The sequence below is a fragment of the Triturus cristatus genome, chromosome 4_2, assembly GCF_964204655.1.
Source record: "Triturus cristatus chromosome 4_2, aTriCri1.1, whole genome shotgun sequence".
Classification (NCBI taxonomy): domain Eukaryota; kingdom Metazoa; phylum Chordata; class Amphibia; order Caudata; family Salamandridae; genus Triturus; species Triturus cristatus.
Genome location: NC_140586.1, coordinates 52,671,213 through 52,690,079, shown reverse-complemented (window position 1 = coordinate 52,690,079; position 18,867 = coordinate 52,671,213). Strand labels below are relative to the sequence as shown.

Here is an 18,867-nt window from a genome sequence, read left to right as displayed (position 1 = left end):
ACGACCGATTATTGCATGCCTGTTGAATTACAGGGATCGCGATGCAATCTTGCGCATTTCAAGGGAAAAGGGTACTATAAACCATCAGGGAAACAACCTGGCTTTCTATCCAGCCTTAACTGCCGCGGTCCAAGCGGCAAGAAAAAAGTATCAAACAGTTAAGAAAGTTCTAATGGCAGAGAGAGTTCCAAGGCAGCTATGGAATATGCCAAGACTCTCAAACACAGGGATCGGGAGACCCCTGGCAAGGCAGGTGAGGAAGAGTGAAAACCTTGTAACCCTGCATACTGATGTATTGGCTGTGCACTTTGGCTGTGCCGGGGGATGTCTCTGGTGCCCTGATACAGGTTATATTAGGAGGATAGGTGAATGAGAGATTTGAAATGTGGTACTCCTGTATATTATTCAGATCGGCTATTCAGCTTATTGCTTCACATATATTATATAGAGTTCTTGCTCATAAAGAATGCTAGTCACTGCCCTGTTCAAGCTCGTAAGTTAATAAGTTGGGAAACCCATTGTGATTGTTTGGCCCCCTCCTTTCTCATCTGGGAGGTTAGATGTGCTCCAGCGTTCCCCATGGTTGTCCCCCACAGTTACCTGCAGCTATGTTTTGCATTTGGGATTTGTTTTCGAGCTTTTGGGATGGCTTTAGCAAGTTGGGGTGCTGCAGTGGACAGGGTTGGTACTGGGATTCAAGACATATGATGCTTAATAAGACTACATGACAACACAAGATACTGAAAAGATCACATGTTTGACGTGGACTGTTTGTGGGCTGAATTCCCCCCAAAAAATAAGATAAATGCTAGCCTATTAAGATGGATACATTATAAAGATCGCCCTACTTCAGGAGACACATCTGAGGATACAATCCGAGACCAGGGTGGGAATGCAGTGGGCCGGATACACACTGGCATCCTCATACTCCTCATATGCAAGGGTGTGATTACATTGATAAAAAAATAATCTTCCATTCACCATGATCAAGCACCGTACAGATCATGCGGAACGATTCATTATTGACTATAGTGAATGTTTACGGACCCAACAGAGATGAACCAGGTTTCTTTGAAGATATAATTACTGTAGTGCGAGAATGGCCCGAAGCTGAAATAATATGGGTAGGGGATCTGAATACGCACCAAGACCCCAGCAAAGACTAATTGAGCAGGCAAGGAGGGCAGTCACCTAAAGCGCAAGGGTCATTAATGATGGGATGGCTGAGCTAGGACTCATTGACACATGGCGACTTCGTAATGCTGAGAGGTTTGAAGGCACACACACACATCTACAGTACATGGTAGCTGGTCGCAGCTAGATTATTGGTTGCTGGGTGAGGGTGTGAACGCTTGTGTTTCCGCAATCGACACGCTGCCCAGAATGCTATCGGATCACAATCCTGTTAGGCTCACATTGCACATTTCACAGATCGTCCCTCGTCAGTTTACATGGCTTTTTAGACCTCAAGCACTGCTCGATCCACTATACGTTACCACGATCAGGGAAACTATAGTGCAATTTTTCGATCTAAACAAGGGGTCTTTAGATAGCGCTGCCACTCTCTGGGAGGCGTTCAAGGTCATTATCCGGGGCAAATTCATTTGCACATCAGTGGGAATCCTAAAGGACATCCGTGGACAGCTCTCTAGAGTGGAAAAAACGCTGGCACAGCTGGACCGTGACTATGAGTCCACTCCATGTGCACGGACATTAGCTCAAATGAAAGATTCCATACTAGAGTATAATGAACTGGCGACTGGAGAGATACGCTATCTTTCCAAAAGACACGTGGCTCACGCGTATGGTGAAGGAAGCCGACCTGGGCGTAATTTGGCTACTAAAATCAAAATTCGGACAGAGCGACACGCTATAACCCAAATTACAGACGACACCGTGAGGGAACATTACACCACACAAGACATTGATGCACAGTTACAAAATTGTTATGCGGATCTGTACACCTCAAAGGGAGGAATTAAGTTCAGGGAACTTGATGATTACCTAGCGGACATTGCACTTGTATGGCTGTCCACTTCTCTAAGCTTCTATTATTTACAATATTTTTCTCATCTCCGGCTATGCAGTACAGCTTGGTGACCAGTTTGTGCCTCGTTGGACTAGCCAGCATCGCCTGGATGGATTGTAACTTCGATGGCTCAGCAGGAAATGTGTTATAGTGTGCCTTCATTGTGGTCTTTAATCTGTGATAGATAAAAAGAAATTGCTGAGTTTTGTTTTGTACATATTGTAGCCCCTCTGTGATAAAAACACTGTTGGGGTATAAATCCGGTATTTTTTCTATTCCGGCTAGTCTCAGGGTGTGCATGGCTTCCGACTCTTGTGTCACCGACAACTCTGCGTGGTTAACAAGTGGGAGCAGAGGAGCATATAGTGGGAGCTTCGCTGCCATTTGGCCCAGTGCTTGCCATGCTTTTATCGTGGTATCTAGTGTGTTAATTTCTTGTTTGGGTGTCCCCTTACGTAAGTGTGACAATCTAGCTTTCAAAGGAATAGGATGCGTGTCGCCGTCTTCGACCGCAACATGAGGGATGAAGCCATGATAATTATACCAATAGTAGGCATATTGCGCCTGCGTGCAGAGATATTATAGATACAGATAGGGCACACCGAAGCCGCCCTTAGTGTAGTCCAATGGCATTGTCTCCCAACACACGCGGGCCTGCTTTCCTCCCCAGACCACCTTTAAAGCAGCGAGTGTAGAGTTTTTATAAAAAACTTCGTCAGTTTTATGGGTATGTTGCTGAACATTTACAAGAATCTTGACAAGACAACCATCTTAATGAGGGCTATGTGGTCAGCCAGTGACAATGGCAGCATTGACCATCTAGCCACCTGCTGCACAGTACATGCAGCACCATAATTCTCCCTTATGACTATGTTGGGATCCGGATGAACCAATACCCCCAGATATTTTACAGGTTCTGATGTCCATACAAGAGGGAACTCCAAATTATGAGGGGTGGTGTTCCTAGTCAGGGGCACCACCACAGATTTGTCCCAGTTTATACTGATTCCTGAGAAAAGCCCAAACTGGATGTATTCGCGTAGAATGGATGCCATGAATGTTTGTGGTTCTCTAACAAAAAGCAGCATATCATCCGCATAAAGCGATATGCCCACAGGGCGGTGTGTGAAACGCAGTGCTGCCACTAAATGCTGCTGTCTGATAATGCAAGCCAGGGGTTCCAACACTAGGGCAAAAAAAAAGCGGTGAGAGAGGGCACCCCTGTCTGGTACCCCGGCCGATCTGGATGGGGTCCGATGCATCTCCGTCCACCCAAACCCGTGCTTTGGGGTCAGTGTAAAGTAATAACACCCACTTGCTGTATATGTCAGGGAACCCCATACGCTTTAGTATTTGAAAATAATAACCCCACTCTATAGAGTCAAAGGCCTTGGCTGCGTCTAACATCACCACCGCAGCTTGTAGCTCGGGATCGAGTACATGAAACATCGTAAAGATCGTTCGCAGATTGTATGATGTGGACCTGTCCGGAATGAACCCAGACTGCTCAGGGAGGACCAAATTCGGCATCAATGGCTGAAGTCTGGTAGCCAGAATTTTTGCCAGTATTTTTGCATCTATGTTAATAAGCGACAAGGGGCAATATGATTCACAGCGGGAGGGCAGTTTGTCTTTTTTTATCAAGGTGATTATCAGGGCTTCTCGGAGCGATGGCGATAGCTTTCCCGATTCGTAGGCTTCCTCATACATTTCCAACATATAAGGTATCAGTTCATCTGCAAATTCCTTATAGAATTCACATGTTAGCCCATCTGGCCCAGGTGCTTTCTTATTTGGTAGTTGAATCGCCTCATGGATATCAGTCGCCGCAATTGGTTGACATAGATATTCCCTTTGCCCATTGGACAGCCATGCAAGCGCAATGTCCGCTAGGTAATAATTAAGTTCCCTGGACGTAATCCCTCCTTTTGAGGTGTACAATTCCGCATAACCATTTCAGAACTGTGCGTCAATGTCTTGTGTGGTGTTTTCTGTAATTTGAGTTATAGCATGTCGCTCTGTCCAAATTTTTATTTTAGTTACCAAATTATGCCCAGGTCTGCCTCCTTCTCCATACGCGTGAGCCACGTGTCCCTTGGAAAGATAGCGTATCTCTCCACAGGCCTCGAAAAATCCCCAAAATGGTACTGGTCCTGCAGGTCTAGTACCGTGAAAAATCTCCTCGACCTAACTACAACCTACTTGACCTCCCTCTCTGAAAGCAGAGCAAATGTGACAAGATAACAAGATTCATAGGAGTCTTTATTGCTCATTACCGTTGTGAGCAATAAAAATGCCTTTAAATCTTGTTATCTTGTCACATTTGCTCCGTTTTCAGAGACAGAGGACAAAAGTTAGTTTATCTTCCTACTCGCCAGAAAGGTCGAGTAGGACCTAAAAACAACTTGCCCTTGTTAAATTTTGCACGCATATGCGAGCGGTCGAGTGGATTTTTTTTGTCCTGCCCAGTCGCCAGTTCATTATACTCTAGTATGGAATCTTTCATGTGAGCTAGTGTCCGTGTGCATTGAGCGGTCTCATTGTCACGTTCCAGCTCTGCCAGTGTTTTTGCCACTCTAGAGAGCTGTCCACGGATATCCTTTAGGATTCCCGCTGATGTGCCAATGCATTTGCTCCTGATAGTGACCTCAAAGGCCTCCCAGAGAGTGGCAGCGCTATCTACAGACCCCTTGTTTAGATCGAAATATTGCACTATAGCTTCCCTGATCGTAGTAACGTATAGTGGATCGAGCAGTGCTTCAGGTCTAAAACGCCATGTAAACTGACGAGGGACGATCTGTGGAATGTGCAATGTGAGCCTAACGGGGTTGTGATCTGATAGCTTTCTGGGCAGCATGTTGATTGTGGAAACCCAGGTGTTCACACCCTCACCCAGCAACCAATAATCTAGCCGCGACCAGCTACCATGTACGGTAGACGTGTGTGTGCCTTCAAACCCCTCAGTATTACGAAGTCGACATTTGTCAACAACTCTATATCATATTTGTGAAGCAATAAGCTGAATAGCCGATCTGAATAATATACAGGAGTACCACATTTCAAATCTCCCATTCACCTATCCTCCTAATATAACATGCATCAGGGCACCTGAGAATCCCCCGGCACAGCCATAGTGCACAGCCAATACATCTGTATGCAGGGTTCCAAGGTTCTCACTCTTCTTCACCTGCCATGCCAGGGGTCTCCCGATCCCTGCGTTTGAGAGTCTAGGCATATTCCATTGCTGCCTTGGGATTGGTCCATTTTTTTGATTTGCCCTCTGCACCAATGCACAGTCGTGCTGGATAACGCATGGTATATGGAACTCTTTCTGCCATTAGAACCTTCTTAACTTTTTGATACTCTTTTCTTGCGGCTTGGACCGCGGCAGTGAAGTCTGGATAGAAAGCCAGGTTGTTTCCCTGATAGTTTATATTACCCTTTTCCCCTGACATGCTCAAGATTGCATCGGGATCCCTGTAATTCAACAGGCGTGCAATAATCGGTAATAGAGGGGCACCTGGGGGAGGACAAGCAGCCAGAGAGCGGTGCTCTCCCTCCACGAGCACTACCTGGGATAAATGCTCCACCCTAAAAATCTCACGGACCAACGTCTCTATGTAAGATTCCAATTGCCCAGTGTTTGTGGATTCTGGTAGACCAGTAATCCTTAGGTTATTGCGTCTGCATCTGGCCTCCAAGTCTTCATTCTTAGCCTGTATAATGGCATGCACTTTTTCCATGCCGAGAGGCTTAGAGGCCGTTTGTTGTAAGCCATCCTCCGCGTCCGATATGCGTTTTTCAGCCTCACCTATTCTGACGGCATGGTTGTCGAATTTCGTAGACATATGATCCATCCTAAGATTAAGAGCGTCTATTTTTCCGTCAATGGACTGTAGGCTCACTTGCATGGCCAGGAGTGTTTTTTCAATGGATGATGGGTTCTCAGTAGGATCCTCAAGATCCAAGTCAGAGGTGGCTCTCTGCTGTGACTTGCCAGATCTCCGCTGCTCGAATGTGAGGCATGTCTGACTTCTTTCGGTTTTCCCATGTCTGCCTGCTTGTGTGCCACAGTAGTATGTGATGTGCCTGCGGCTCCTTTCATCCAGCCAGTGAATACGTCGCCACAGGTTAGGTGATATAGTGTGTAGACACAATTCACATCATCAGAACAATGCTTCAGCAGTCCGTGACTCTAAAATCAATTAGTCAATAGTAAGTGCTGGCTGCAAGTGTCTGTTGTGTTGATGCCTTAGTGTCAGATCAGTGCCCCTGACGTAGCGGGAAGCACACCTGTGGGATTAATTTTTCACACTGCGCAGTTGATGCCTAACAGAGTAGTGCTTCTGTGTGACATGGTTTTAGTCCCCAGTATTCAGTTTGGATGGGCCAGCATCACCCACAGCCAGTGTTCACCTTACTAGTGGCCTTAAGTGTCTGCTGTGCTGCTGCCTTACTATCGGTTTGGCGTTCCTGGCACTGCAGCAATCACATCCATGGGGGCAGATTTACACTCCACTTATCTCATGGCAAACCATGCGGCGAGGTTGCGCAACGAGCACTAAGTGCTAATTAGGGCCAGAAATCATTCCACACTCTAGCCACGCGACTGTATTTGGGTGCTACTGAGTTCATTGTGCTTAGCGCCTACAATTATGTTCAGTCACAGTTCCAGTCTCTCAGGGTCGGCAGGAGTGGGATGCGCACATGGGCGCCGCCATCATAAGCCTCCTGCGCCGTCCACAGCGCGCGCCACAGCACTCATCCGGTAGATAAACTCCGCACTGAGATACATGCCAGCAACTGCGGTTTAGCTCACTCCGCCATTCCAGCTCTCGGAGGGGCCTGTATCACTCTGGACGTCCCCACAGCCGTCACACGTTGGCCGGCGAGGGGGGAGGGCTCTCCGACACTCCGGCACTCTTCACTCAGCTAGGCCACCTCCCACGCACTTACCGCAGTTCCGAAGTGATGTCGAGTCTGGCAGCAGCAGTTCAGATCTCAGCCAGGAATCGCACGCAGTGAGTAACGCGAGTTATGTCGTGCGGCTATGGTCGGTGCCGGTCAGGTTCACCAATTCACTGCAGGGCCGCAATGTTGTCTCCATGAGTCGCTAAACCGCCACAGTTAATTTCACCGTGATGAGGGCAGTATTCAGTTTCCCAGGCGTTCCCCGTCCATCCGGTTTATTTCCACTGCACTGTTCACAAGTTTCAGGTGCTGGATGTTAGTGGGAATGCAGGATTGGTAACGTATTGAGAGTTCGGCCGGTGGAGCTGCACTACAGCGCAGCCATCTTGCCGTGCGCCCTCTTGCGCCCCCCAACAGCCCATATTATTTTTACAAAGAAAATTAGACAATCATCAACTCTTTACCCCATGACATAAAAGCCTTAGCGTGCACAGCTTGTCCAAATCCGCGCCACCTAATTCTACCACACACAGCACATTTGAACATCCCATAATTCCATGCCACACAATTCAAATATAAATAATTTAACTCTACAACATTTCATACCACATAATTACAATCCTAAAAATTACAAAACACATATTTCCACTTCCACACCATATAATTCCACATCACATAATAACATTCCACACAACTTAATACCACTCCAAACCACATAATTACACTGCACACAACACAATTCAACTACACATAATTCCAGTTCAACCTATATATTTACACTTCACACAACATATTTACACTCAACTCCAAAACACATAATTACCCTCCACAGAATACAACTCTGCAACATGCTGCATAATTCCACTCCGCACAATGATACACCACAACATGCCACATAATTCCACATGTCACTCAATTCCACAATTCATCCCCACACAATTCGTCACTCAACATAATTACACTTTACATAAGACCACTCACCACCACATAATTAATCTTCACGTAATTAAGCTCTACTCCATACTGTATAAATATACTCCACATAAATCCAGTCTATGCCAAGTAGCAACATTCCACATAACTACACTTCACACCATGCCTCATAATACCACTCAACATCATTTTCACTCAACATTGCACACTTCCACGTCATACAATTAAACTCTACACATTTCCATTCCACACAATTCAACAACAAACTACATAATTCAAACCAACAACACAATTACACAACACACCACATACATCCAAACGACACCACAAAACTCCACATCATGCTACAATATTTAACAGCACACCACATAAGTAAACTCCACTACATACCATTCCTCAACACATAGGACCATTCCAGATAATCCCACTCCAAGACACACAATCCCACTCCACATAATTCCAGTACACTCAATACCACATAATTACTCTGCACACCATGCAACATTATTTCACTGTACAGATCCAATGCCCACCTTCCCCTCTTCTCCCTAGCCTGAAAAGTACAACCTATAGAGGGGGTCCCCCATTTTGCAACAGATCCAATACCCACAACACAACTCCACAACTAACAATTTCAAACCAAACCACATATATCCACTTGACACCACACACATTCACTCCACTCCAAACAGAAAACGTATAGGAAAAATACATTGTCCTTTACAACGTCAATAGCTCTAACTCTCTCACAAATGCGAGACCATTTGCATTGCAAATGCTTGTTTACCTTCCAATGCGTCCCAGCAGAACCTGTTCCTGGAGATGCAAACTTTCTCCTGCCCCAGTCAGCTCTGTGCTGCCTCCTCCCTTCTCAGAGGAGCAGTGCCTTATGGGGAATGCTCTCTCTGAGGGCCCCACCCCATCCTTTCCGTGCCTGGCTCTGAATGAAGAGAAACAATGTAAGTTGTTACTTTCTTTCTTTTCAGTTCTGGGTCACTGCGAGGAGCTCAGAGCAGGCTGCACACTGCAGCTGCTTTAGAGCAAGACCCGCACAGCTCTCTATAGATGAGCTGATGGGGCCCCCTTCACGTACTGAAGACTGGGGGCCCCCCAGCATTGCGGGGGCTGTGGGGGTGTCTGTTATGCCCCTGCATCAGAATTGCTTTATTGGTGGCCAAAAGGCGGGTTGCGATGAACTGGGAGAGCTCAGCTGCCCCGTTTCCAGACCGTTGCATAAAGGACCTTGTGTACTGTAGGGAAAATCTAGTACTATATGCAGAGGCTCTGCCGGCCCCCTCGATCCCAATGACATTTGGGAGCCCTTGTTGCAATATTTAAGGTCCACTGAACAAGGAACGTCATCTGAAAATACAGAAAAGTAGTACTGTATTTGTGTAAAGATGGTACAGCAGTCTATCAAAACAAAGAAGATTGTAGCTGTAGGCAATTGATTGACGTTAATACATAGCCACGGGTTGTTTGTTCTACTATGTTATCATAATGTATGCAATTTTGACTTTGTATACAATGTATGAATAAAGCTAATTAAAAAATAATAATAATAATAATCATAATAATATGGGCTGTTTCTTTACCTTCTGGTACATTTCTGAATAATTTGTTAAGCTAAATTGTATTGTTGCACTGTGTGCGGATGGAGGTAAGAACAAGTGTCTGGCAGACATGCAAAAAAATCATCCTACGTCTCAGTATTAACTTCCACACTTCTAAGCAGTAATTCCAATCCTAGAATGAGTTACCAGTTTGCTATATAACGACAGTTAGTAAAACAAGTAAGTGCTTTGCCAGCCTGTATAAGTAGCAAAGGTTTTAAAGGGACTTGTTTTCGTGCAAGGTATTGCTTTTCACAGTTCACGGAAGGGATAAGAAAACATCTCCAGATAATAATAGTGTTGACAGGATGGTGCGATAGCAGAATATTGATACGTGTAGATCTGGTGACGACTGCGGACAGAAAGTGCTTGATACGCTATTTGCATAGGAAAATACTATATCTTTTTTCTTGTTATCCTCCATTAGTTATTAGTAAGGAAGGGGGAAGAGAAGCGTTCACCGACAGCATTCAGTTAGCCTTAGGGAGACGAAGAATGCTGTGGTCTGTGTTAGATGCTGCCCAGAAGGCACAAGTATATGTATCAGGCGTTGCCAATGAAAGGAAGTGGAAATGCGTATAAGACGTTGCCGGTATTGATGGCTACTGTGTGGTTGCATTCTCTTTGGTGTTTGTCCTTGGGGTATTTGCTGACTAGTGCTACATAAGGGATCAGGTTTGCCTTTGACAGGAGGTACGGTTTAGTGGGCTACATAGTGTAAATTAATGTTGGCGTGAGGAAACAAAAATCAAACTCTTTGTACATTTAATATTATTGTGGGCATCATGCAAAGGATGAAAAGTAGCAGGAATGGCTTAGGTGCCATAGAGGCTATCAGGAAGAACTGCTTTGGGGTGGTCAGTTAAAGAGATTTTTGAACATGTTTAAAAATACATAACCAAAGCTACATGTGGCAAGGCTTTATGCGCAAATTAGAACACAGTAATCCCTACAGTCAAATGCACTAGCTCTCCAATTGTGTGCTCCAAGGAAGAGGGCAGCCACCTATACCCCCAAAAATTGGACCAGAAAAACCAGTCCTCCAGTACATAAACAGGTTATCCTGAGCACCACTCAGTGTGTAATATGAAATCAAAGTCCAGTCCGTCTTCGTTCAAACTCCGTTGTTTTATTCCTCCAATATTCCCATCATAGATCACTATTCATCCTTCATTTACACGTCTTATCTTCTCCAGGTAGCACAATAGCCAACACGTGTTTCGTCAGATAGGATGCATCCGCATCTCTGACTTCCTCAGGGCTATAAATAAATCAACAACAAATGTCTGAGTCACACTAGAATTATTAACTACAATCCCCTTCACCATCACACCCATGTGCTCGGCGATCATAAGGTGATTCATAGATAGAGACAACTCCAACAAGAGTGATCACATTAATTACCATTGAAGTATACGTGTCTTAGAAAGAGGGAATTAAATACAAAATATTCATTGTTATTTATATGTTCAAAAAGACAAGCATTGTAGCTTCAAGTGCATACAGCATATCCATGCTATAGTCACATAACAATAATTATAAAAAGTGCATAAAAATACACTGTGTAATAACGTACAGTGCATAATCCACCATCTAACACATGCCCAGCATCATTTTACTTTAATGTATTGAGTTTTTAGGTTTTGAATTGTTCCGGATAATGAGCTCACATTAAAAATATCTTGCTATTCAAATAATACAATGCTTAGGATAAATTTCAGTATAATCGCTAATCTTCCAACGTCCTCCATCCAGGATATACTGAAACCAGGAGGGGGTGCAGAGGGGGACAATACACCAGGAGAAAGACGAGGCATGCAGACTAGATCGTGGAACGAACAGAAATAGATGAGAGGTCAGAATTTGAAATGAAGGTGGTCAACCTATCAGATACGATGCTTACCAGTGAAATGATTTCGGTACTCAGCAAAGGTATGAGTTTCTGTCCTGTTAAAATATACGATGTTGTTGATACTAAAATTGACCTGTATAGATTTATTAGACAATTGAAATTAAAAAAATATTTTGCAAACAAAGAACTATCCAATATAAGTGATGTATGTAATAGACCATCCTCAATTTGTACAATTGCTGATATTAAGAATACCTCCATGCTGCTGTCAATTACAGAGAATAAAGAAGATCCTGTAACGATTTACAAAATATTACAAGAACTAGAGCTTAATTATGACTTAGTGAGGACAGTGGCCTTAAGGTCAAGTCACGGTGGACTCCTCAGCTACCAAGTGGCAACAATATTGATTTATTTTATAAAGCTGTACTTACAGATATTGACAAATGGCAAGAAGCCAAAAATAATTATAAGAAATATCATTTTAAAGATAATTTGACCCCTCAGGAGAGAGCAGCCTTATATGAGCCGGCACAAGACAAGAGTGTAATTGTTCGGGAAGCCGATAAAGGTGGATGTATGGTTGTCATGAGTAAAGTAGATTATGACAATGAAATCTTTGAGCAACTCAAGGACGATAAGTGTTACATCAAACTTAATAGTAATCCAATATATGACATTACTCGTACTATCAATGGTCACCTAAAAGACTGGCGTGAACATGACCTTATAAATGAGGATGAATATAGATTCCTAATGGTTGATCCTCCGAGGTTTCCCTGATTGTACACCTTGCCTAAGTTGCATGAAAGGCTTCAGTTTCCCCCGGGTAGGCCCATTATCTCGGGGAATGGGGGACCTATAGAGAAGCTTTCTCAATATGTTGATGTCTACCTACAACCACATGTATCCAATCTACAATCGTATATACGTGATACCAAGCATCTACTGAATATGTTTTGTGACGTAAGGTGGGAATCTGGTATGACCTTAGTTTCTTTTGATGTGGTTCCAATATAGAAAATGAAAAAGGTTTGCATGCATTTGGACATTTTTTGGACAAGCGGCAAGTAGAGTACTTGGCTCACTCTGAAATGTTGATTGAGATGTCACGTTTAATACTTAACAATAACATGTTTCTCTTTAATGGAGAGCGGTATGAGCAACTATGCGGTACTGCGATGGGATCCAGATTTGCACCGTCTTTCGCCAACCTGTTTTTGGGATGGTTTGAGACGGTGCATATCTGGGGACCTCGCGGCCGTGAACTGACTGACGATATACATTATTGTGGTCGATTTATCGACGATTGCATAAAGTTCTGGACAGGCACCTCTTGTAAACTTGATCTATTTTTTGAATTCCTTAACAGCAATGACCATAATATGAAATTTACGATGACTCAGAGCAAAACTGAATTAGTGTTCCTATATGTTGAACTTTACATTTCAGGTGATCAAATCCATAGCCGTATGCATCCAAGCCCACGTCATGCAATTCTGTGTTGCATGCTGATAGTGCCCATCTTAAAAGTCAAATTAATTCCATTCCGTATGGCGAGATGTTACGGGCTCGTAGAAACTGTAGCCAGGAACATTAATTTGACTGGAACTTGAAAGACATCAGGGGACGCTTCTTCAAACGAGGTTATAGCAAGGATGTGGTGAATCAGGCTGAGATTAGGACACGAAAATTTAAACGGCGTGATACTTTAAGAAATAGAGTAAACACAAGTGTGGGGAATAAGGAGAGTATTGTAAGACTCATTACCAACTATCATCCCTACTCCAATAAGCTGTATAATATACTGAAAAGACATTGGCCCCTGTTGAAAATGGATAGAGATTTGCAGAGGCATGTGAGGGATTACCCCAGCATTACATATAAAAAAGGCAACTCGATACGGGGGATTATTATCCCAAGTTATCCACCTATATTGCAACCGAAGAAATGGCCACATACCATGACCATTGACTCATACAAATGCGGTCACTGCAGTGTGTGCAAGCTGGCCGTAGATGGTATTCAAGATTTTAGTTACAATGGTTCTTCTGTGTTTAAAGTCAAGACTCCTATAGATTGCATGACGAAGTATGTAGTATACGTACTGATCTGTAATTGCAAGATGATTTATGTTGGCAGTACTCTTCGACCCATGCAAGAGAGAATTTTGGAACATTTCAGGGCTGTCAAACAACGGGATATGAGATACCCGATAGCACAGCATATTTGCGATTGTATTGCTCAGGGTAGGCATTTGCAATTCAGATTCCATGGGTTACAGATGATACCAAGTAACTCGAGGGGCGGCAACAGGGAGGTAAGGCTAAGGCAAACTGAGGCACGATGGATAATGACTCTGAAATCAGTGGAACAGGGTCTCAATATAGATCATGAGATGCAATATTTTTTGGGTGTATGAATGGTGCAATATTGGGGTGATATTAATATGTAGATCATGCTGCTGATCACTCAAACTCAAAATATTGAAATGTACAGGAGATGAATCTGCTAAATTTACAATAGGAATGTTTTGTTGAGGAGTCTATTCAACATTCACCAACATACACATTGGTATTGGGTTGATATTAGTATTGGGTTGATTGATGCTAATGTGTAGACTATGATACTGACCATTTGAATCTGGAATTCTGAATTATACAAGAGATGAATCTGTGAAATGTTGTATAATAGAAATGCTCTGACATGGGGTTCGTCCATTAATCACAATTATATATACTAGTTCTGTTGGACGCTGAGTACTTTAAATACTGGTTTTATTAAGTTTGTATGTTGTGATTACATAACGGACTCTACAATTATGTTTTGGTTGTTCTGTGAGAGTGGGCTCACTTCTTACACATGTGGAACTCGTAATCGCTGTTTTCTAATAGATGCTCTTTGGATTTTATCAGTAATTAACAATAATTGTATCGAGCTTTCTTTATTGGTAAATATACTCATTATAATTTGAGAACTGTACAGAATTGGAATCCATTTGAAAAAAGTGCGATACATCAAAAAATAATTCTTATTACATTTAATGTCTGGGTAAGGTCATGTTTATTCTTAGCTGTGTATGCTAATGTTAGGAATAAAGTTTTATTGAGACATGCAGCAATGGGGTGTGTGTGACGAGTGCAAGCTCGTGGTTACCGTTGAACTCCGTTATGTTATTGAAGTTGATGGCGGCCATCTTGTGTTAGGTATTGTTGGTTTTTATTTGGAGTGGATTGATGACAACAGGAATAGTACTTAATACTTACATGCGGAAATAGGGATTTTAAGTCTTATAGTTGGACTATAAATGTAGAGTACAGCATGCAAGATGACCAGTAATGATGTAGTAATAACCGCTTTCGGGTCTAGTATAAATATGAGAGATCTAAGATGGCGCCCGAGCTAAATTTCGGTCGGACGAGTGATAAACGCCGGTCGGACGAGTGATGAGTACTCTCTGCCACTCAAAGTAAATACTGATAGTGTTCTTTCGCATATGGGGGTATATATGATATTTGGATCGTGTCTGGACAATGATTATAAAATTGGTTTCTTTAAATATCCAAAATGTAAAAAGTATGTACCAGAAAATACTTATCTGGTTATGTGTTTGGTTCAGACGTAATGTCTCGTATCTAATGCGGAACGCAGTGATTACACGTAACCGTGTTTCCGCAGCAATAATGGTTTAAATGTTGAATACTGATATACTTTGGACCATAAAGATTGTTGTTTAAATGAGTGTAACTGACAGTGGTGCTTCCGGTATGTTGCCAAAAATGGTGATAGGTATTTGACAGGCTGGGGATTAGTTTTATGTAATACCACCAACAATGGTCAGTAGTGGTGTTTTATATTCGTAATAGGTAGACATAATAGTGCATATGATGTTATGACAGATAAAGCACCACAATAAGCGGAGGTTCGAGATTTTAACTAGCACTGTGGATAAATTCAGGAAGTTCTTAGTTGTGAGGTAGACAATGCTTTTGATGTATTTGTTTTACTTACAGGCCAGAGGAAGTTTATTGGAGGTTCAGTATATCCTGGATGGAGGACGTTGGAAGATTAGCGATTATACTGAAATTTATCCTAAGCATTGTATTATTTGAATAGCGAGATATTTTTAAGGTGAGCTCATTATCCGGAACAATTCAAAACCTAAAAACTCAATACATTAAAGTAAAATGATGCTGGGCACGAGTTAGATGGTGGATTATGCACTGTACGTTATTACACAGTGTATTTTTATGCACTTTTTATAATTATTGTTATGTGACTATAGTATGGATATACTGTATGCCCTTGAAGCTACAATGCTTGTCTTTTTAAATATATAAATAACAATGAATATTTTATATTTAATTCCCTCTGTCTAAGACGCATATACTTCAATGGTAATTAATGTGATCATTCTTGTTGGAGTTGTCTCTATCTATGAATCTATATCAACAAAAGGTCCGCGGGTCTCATGAAACAAAACTGAGAGCTAATAACGACAAGACAACATATTTGTGAAAAAGAGTCCTCTTCAAGAGGACAGAGTCCCATCACCCACCGAAGTGGCATGCTTCATCATTTGGGGCCTCCTCTTAGTGCAGTTAAGGAGCTACAACTCCTTGCTAGTGTCAAAAGGATCTCACGGATGTTTTAAGTATACAAACAGAGAGCTAGATCTCCTAAAAATCGATGAAGCTACCCGATGTGTGGTGAAGAAAATGTGATGAAAGTGCAGTGTGGATAAACTGTGTATTAAATTTGACTGTAACAAAAGAAGGTACGTTGTTCCTAAACAGGGTCATAGGACATATGGGGAATAGAGTGCTATGTACAAGGCCCACTATAAATACAGGTAATCCTGCTGATTTAATAATGCAGGAAAATTGTTTCCTTTGGAACTAAGGCCCTCACACACCCAGCCAGCAGGTGTCATGCTTCATCATTGGGCCTGCTCCTCATCGGGTCGGCGCTGCAATACCCGACGGGCACCCAATGAGGGGCTCTTTGGCGGAGATCTTTTGTTCCATGCCGTATGGTGTCGTGGGGGTGAGGGACCTTGATAGTAAGAGTAGGGCGCTAATATATTTTTTGATCCACTATGGTCACATAGCTGCCACACACTCTCTATTTTTAATCAGGCAGGGAGCCCAATACAAAAAACTGGTTCGCACTGGACTTCCTGACCTGTTTTAACCTTTGCACTCACTAACACATCACATCTACACGTTATAGGTCCCTCACCCCCACGACACCATACGGCATGGAACAAAAGATCTCCGCCAAAGAGCCCCTCATTGGGTGCCCGTCGGGTATTGCAGCGCCGACCCGACGAGGAGCAGGCCCAATGATGAATTACCTGTATTTATAGTGGGCCTTGTACATAGCACTCTATTCCCCATATGTCCTATGACCCTGTTTAGGAACAACGTACCTTCTTTTGTTACAGACCATTTGGGGCACGTACGTTGGACCTATCAAGCCCTGTGAACACTCCCCCCCCCCCCCCCCTCCTTTTTTGATATATTAAATTTGACTACCCAAAGAAAAATATGTTTATTCAGTATCTCGGGTGTCAAGGAATAAAAAGCAAGAAAGCGTGTACTCGGTAAGTCTCCGAGTTCGCTAATAACAAATGCGGTCTACATGTTTCAGCCAACTGTGATCTGACAATATGATCATGGCTTTCTTCAGGACCATATGATGATACTACTGCAACAGAAAATAAATAAAGTGCAAATTTGTCACAAAGCAAAACAATTAAAAGGAACGATACAACCAACTAGTGTACCTGCGTATTCAAAGATAGACGGTACTGCAGGAATAAACAGATATCACAAGTTGTGTTGGGTCATAGCAATCAGTAGCTAAAACAACTGTATTTATAAACAATTGTCATGCAAAGGTCTGAAATAAACCTTCTTACCCGCACCAAGTCGGGGATAACGCCCTCCACTCCTGGTAACAACTCAGGGCGTGAGGCTACGCTCTAGACAAAACCGAAAAAAGAAAAGGAAAACTAGTACCACAGTGGAACCACAAGCTAAGTTTGTTTTGATAGCACCGTTTTGAAAAACATTAAAATGGTGAACACAGGGAATCACCTAGCTAGACTTAATTATAGCCCAAACATTGGATTTAGGACATGTGGGTTGTACCAACCCCCCATAAAGAGAATCAGAGATGGAACAATCAATACTGATGAAATTAATTCACAAGTAAGTCAGAGCATCATTATAAGCAAAAATGCAAAGAGCCCAGTCTCAAAACTAGAAAAAAGTGTGGCTCCTCATCCCATAGGTACACGTGTTCTTCAAAAAGCAATACGAGAAGGGCCTCAATGGAAAATATGTGGCCCTTCTTCGAATGAGCACATGCTTAACTCTAAAACCGAACTTTCTAAAACCCAGAGTTTAACACCATGGCGCTGATGGTTGCCCCAGCAGCGTATAATCACTAGGACAAATTCAAAGTCTCTACACCACAGGGACAGCGCGCTCGCTTCCTTACCTGTCCGTCGTTACCCAGGGCGTTCCTCCTGGTTATCCCGAGTGGTAACCGGATGGAAGCGAGCGCGTTGTTTATAAAGACCCCAGTAATCAGGACAACTGGGAGCCGGCCGCCGGAGTGTACGAGTGCACCTCATCACTTGGGAGTTTCACGCTAGTGCGTGACAGATCAACAAGCATGATGGGAAATGTAGTATCGACTGTTCGATGCATAGCAAAATACGGGTTGTGCACAAACAGTGTGCGAACAATTCCAACAGGTGAAACATACCGACAGCTGCAAAAAAAAAAACGTGACCACACACGTTGCCCCACAAAGCTGCCACCTATGAAAGCACACCAGACGGCCAATATTGGGCACAAGCGGAGCATATTATCTGAGAACAATAATAAATAGACACTGCAGTGCACCAAATGTAAAGGAACAACCAATGTGTTTCCCAAATCATGAATGCGCAAACCAATGCCAATGGACCCAACAACACAATCGTATAGAAGGATAGCGATCGTGTAATAGGGCAGATTAAGACCACATTGTCTAATACAGTGTACAAGAAAAATCTGTATGAGACAAATAAATCGAATAAAAATTCAAAGACAGTATTCTTATCACCAAAATTGATAAATTTAAAAAAGATCTGGCCAAATTCCCTCTGGAGAAAGTTTATCCATATACACAAGATAATTATGTACCACCGGAGTTTAACAAGAGAGGGAGGAGATATGGATCTACTCTTCAGGATCAGATGACTGGTCTAGTGATTCAGATTCTACAGAACAAGTATCCATACGCAATAGAGGTAGAGGACTGGGATCTAGGCGGAAATGGAGAGGTAACCAACAGGCACAATGGTGGCACCCTGCACCCTGGCAATACCCCAATCCACCTTTCCACCCACAGATGCTGCCCTTCAATCCTCCACCGCAATTTTTTCCTAATCAGCCTTTTTTAGGGCAAGGCAGGGGACACTCAAGAGGACGGAGAAGAGGACAACAATCTCAAACACAAGTCCATTGGAGCCC

General features: G+C 43.0%; 1 protein-coding gene across 9 annotated transcripts in view; it reads left to right on the top strand.

The window, feature by feature from the left end:
• The window catches only part of IL27RA (interleukin 27 receptor subunit alpha), a 203,929-nt gene that overhangs the window by 82,051 nt on the left and 103,011 nt on the right, over positions 1 to 18,867 (top strand). Inside the window, exons 2-3 of one of the 9 annotated variants that reach the window (XM_085600466.1) lie at positions 11,242 to 11,418; positions 15,352 to 15,469. The exons of 7 other annotated variants lie outside the window; for them this stretch is intronic. The gene's annotated coding sequence lies outside the window, so the exon portion shown is untranslated. The remainder of the gene's footprint in view (positions 1 to 11,241; positions 11,419 to 15,351; positions 15,470 to 18,867) is intronic. One more of the 9 variants, XM_085600465.1, reaches the window with a different exon arrangement.